We start from the raw sequence: 4,332 nt of genomic DNA on the forward strand, positions 1-4,332 counted from the left end.
AAGATGCAGATTATTTTCAGTGCTGCTGTGCAAGGTTTACAAATGGTTGAAGGTCTGTATTTGTGTTTCTTTAGAAGCTATGGAAGCTTTGGATCTGAAGCTTTCTTCAGAAGGGAGGAAAGCTTCTGGAGTGATAGTGATACCTTTATTTTCCAAACTGTTTTCAAGAGCTTATGTGAAGCTGAAGTCTGGCATTGTTTGCAGCTGTGCATTTTGATATCCTCCACAGGCAGCTCATCTCACTCATCTCAGTCTTAAGTGGGCATCACTATTCTAACAGAATTGAATAGAGTGCAGTATCAGTATATGTGAATAAGCTGCTTGTATCCTCTAATTTTTTACTGCTGTTGTTACCCTTCGTGTTAGCAGAGGAGCATGCTGTGCCTATTTTCTCCATAGCACCTTTATTAAAAAGGTAAGACACAAGCATGGAAGAGAAAAATAAGATGGATTAACTGTGAGTCTCAGCAAATTTCCATGACAAATGCTACTGTTTAGAAAGTCTGAGCCTGTACCTCTTAATGTGCATGTCTGCTGCTTATACATTAATTGACAGCACTGCCAGTTAATCATCATTGCTGCACCAGTAATCCCTTCATAGACCTTGGCAGCTATCTGTATGGATATGAACTTCACTCTGTGTCTGTCTTTTATGTGTGGGTGCTCTGGATTTGATACAGGCTTTATGAAGCGTTTTCTCCATAAAGCACTGTCACCACTCACCCCTTAGTGGGAGTTAAGATACTTTCCTAGGAAGCTGTACGACTTCCGTTCAGCTGTGAAAGAGCTCCCTTTGCTGGTAAGGGAGTGAGACGGTGCTTGCTGTGGTCCAAGGGCTGAGGGGAAGGCTGTCGTTTTTGTTTGGGTGCTACTCTGCAAATTCCAAACTCCAGAAGCTTTTCTTGGAGAAGAAAGTGAACAGAACTTGTTCTCTAACTCTGTAAAGAATGCATCTTGGTAAAGACTATGTGTTAGTTTATCAGCCTGATTGCTGTTGTGAAACAAGCACTCTTGCTAAAGGGAGGGCAGCAGCGGGTGCTGATAGCTTGCAACCACAAAAACCACACAGTACGACAGCAGTAAGATCACAATACTGGTTGTGTGTAATAAAACAGTATTGAAGCAATGGTGCTGTCAGACCTTGTTTAGATTTCAGACCCCGCTATTCATGGTGGCAGCATTTCAAAATTGCTGCAGAAAGAAGGAGGGGGAAAAAGCAGTAGGACGCTGGTTGTCACCCAGTTGTACCCTGCAAGCTGATCGACCCCCCGCCCGCGCTAAACGCCCTCGCTAAACGCCCGCCCTTCCCGCGCGGCAGCTCGGCGCGTGCCGCAGCCCCGTGGCGCCACCTGGCGGCTCGCGCTCCTGTGAGGGCTGGGGGGAGATCGAGGGCTGGGAGCCCCGCGCATGCGTTCCTCAGAATCCTCGGTCGTTCCGGTGTTTTCTCGAACTTGCAAGGGCTCTCGGGGCTGCCCCTTTGCTGTGCTGTTTGCTAATCGGAGGTGATGTTAGCAAATCACAAAGCGCCATTCTGGAGGGGTTCCCACCTGTGACTTGCCCGTGCATCAGCCTGTGTGCTAGAATTGCTGCCTGATTGTCAGAGCAGAAAAAGTACGGAAATGACCGCTCCCGATGTCACAGGGAGAAAAAGAGGGAACGAAATCTTATGGGAGGTTCTCCCTGCAGCCGGGTTGGGCAGGCTGCAGGTGACGTGCAGAGGAACAGGTGGGCTGCACTGTGGAGGTGGGGTGCTCGTTAAGGTGACTGGCTGCCTGCTAAATGGGTGCACGAGTCCATTTTGCAGCTTCCTGTTAATTGGTTTTCTTCAAAATGCATAGATGGTCAGCTTGAAGCCTCTTCCAGGAAGGAGCAGCAGGTGCTGGCACCACGGCCGGCCGAGGAGGCAGCGCGGAGCACCGCTGTGCCGTATGCTGGCTGAGGGGATGCGGGCAGGGGTAAGGGGGCAGCCTGAAGATGGGATGCGATCTGCAGAAATGGAGGTATCTAGCCATGAACAAAACCCAGCGAGCTGCTTGTAAATGGTGAAAATGTCAAATTCACCAGGTTTGGCCAGGAAACTGTAATAGTTGTGGCTGAGCTCCCAGATGAAATTCTATTATCCTTTATACTGCAAGAGAGAATAAAAGCCAACAGATCATGCTGAGTTACAGAATGCAGAAACAGCATTTGTTCTGGAGAACATAGAATTCCAGTGAGATGTGAGCAAAGGAGGGCATCTTGCTTGTATATATTTTGTGATGGAAGTAACTAGAGAGGAAGTAACATGTCTAAAGTAAGCAGCGGCTCATCAGTCCCTTGAGCTGTAACAAGATCTTCTGATCCTCAGCCTTCTGAAAAGAACACCTGCTTTTCTTGCAGGCCTTTAAGGAAACACAGCATGGGATGCTTCAATGGGTTATGCAGGTAAGTCAGTGATGTATGTGTACAAAACAGCACAGTAAGCATGAAGGTGGTAGATTGACTAAGAAATCATAACAGCTGTTCCAAGTCAAAAACTGATCTACAATATATTTTAAAATTTCCTGAGAAGGAAATACCCTCTGCTTGAGGGAAAACTTAAAAATTTCTAAAGGAATTGATAAATTCATCTTGTATTCCCAATGGAAATGCACTTGTTATAGGCTATGTGGGAACAAGATTAAAAGAGGAATATATATGCATTATAATTTGATCTAAAAAGACTGTGTCTGGGAGCAGTGATTACAGTGATGATACCTGCAGTTCCTTTATTTAAAGAGAATTTAATTATAATTGATAAGCAATTTGCTTTTGTCCAATTTGGAAGGATCAGATCTGATGGATTGTTCTAATTTCCAAACTATCCAGCACTAAATGCCAAGTTCCTGCAGGCTTACTGATCATAAACAAATTTAGCTTGGACTGCTTGAAGAGCAGTAAGATGAGTAGAATTTCCCAGGACATGCTGAAATTCTGAATTAAATTTGTTGCAGTTTTGGAAAAAGTATATCTGCAGTGTCAGGTCTTAAGCAGGTGAGCTGTGATTCTGCATGGGTTACACAAATGACAAGAAGATTATTTCGTCATTTATATTGCCTAGAAGAGCATGAAGATAAAGGTGCTTATGTTCACATTCTCTTAAAAGACCTCTAGTAATCCTTGCTGCTGTATTTTTGTTGTTGAAGTGAATTTTGGAGAGAAAACTGTTAGGTACGCTCATGAAGAACACAAGAACGAAGTTGAGAGTTAAAATTTTACTGTCAGGTTTTCAGTACGATCTTGTCAACCCTGATGTAGATAGCTGTGGCTTGCAGGCTATGTTAAAAACAATATTTTAGGGACAGTGCAGCATGAAGAATGAAAAGCTCTTTGGATTCCAGACTTAAGTGTTAACTTGGATTATTAATAAAAATTCTGCTGAGAATTCCTCAGACTTGAATGCTAGTAACTATATTGCTATCCTTTCTTTGAGAGGCATTTCAAGTTTTTGTTAGTTTTGTGGCACACTGAGATTGTCAAAATAGATCAGATAGAAAGTAGATAGAACTATCTATTTCTGGAAGGTTGGTCATGTACAGATGACTTTATTGAGCCCTCAATTTTTTTCTATGTTCTTTCACATTTTGGGTTTTTTGACAGAAGAAAAATTGAAAATTCTGAGGTTCTTACAGAGGAAAAAACAAATGAAAACAAAAATGTTGATCCCAAACCTGTTGAATATAACTGCAATTTCATTCCGAGTCGACTTTGAAAAATGTTTGTAGTCAGGTTGTCAGACTCAGAGTATCTGATGTTACTTGATGGTATCACAGGTAGACAATTCTCAACATTGCTCTCAACTGTATGTTTCAAGACTTCTGTTATGTTCAAAGAAATATTTGCCTAGATTTGTGGACTTATTAGTCCCCTGGGGAGAAAAGATGCCCACTGTGGCTGCCCCCTTGATCCCTGCTGAATGGGGCTGTCCAGGTTTTGAGAAATGAAAGGGCTGGCTGGGGAGTGGGGGTGGTCCTTTTGGGGTCTGGAAGCAGGCTGCACAGCGGACTCAAGTGAAGTAAGCACTAGGTGTCAGGAAGGCTGCTAAGAAGTTGACCTGGGACCATGCATCTGAAATGTGTGGCAATTCTTGGAAAGGCTGAGCTCTGCCTTTCATCTTTAACAACAGCCACAAGGGGCAATATCTGGAAGAAAGATCCCTCTCACTTAGATAGGATATAGGATAAAAGCTTACCACTTAACAGATGGATTTTGAGTGTTAGTGGACTGTATATATGTGTGTATATATATATGTGTGTGTGTGTGTGTGTGTGTGTGTGTGTGTGTAAGTACATACTGGAATATACTACATATATA

The sequence above is a fragment of the Meleagris gallopavo genome, chromosome 13, assembly GCF_000146605.3.
Source record: "Meleagris gallopavo isolate NT-WF06-2002-E0010 breed Aviagen turkey brand Nicholas breeding stock chromosome 13, Turkey_5.1, whole genome shotgun sequence".
Classification (NCBI taxonomy): domain Eukaryota; kingdom Metazoa; phylum Chordata; class Aves; order Galliformes; family Phasianidae; genus Meleagris; species Meleagris gallopavo.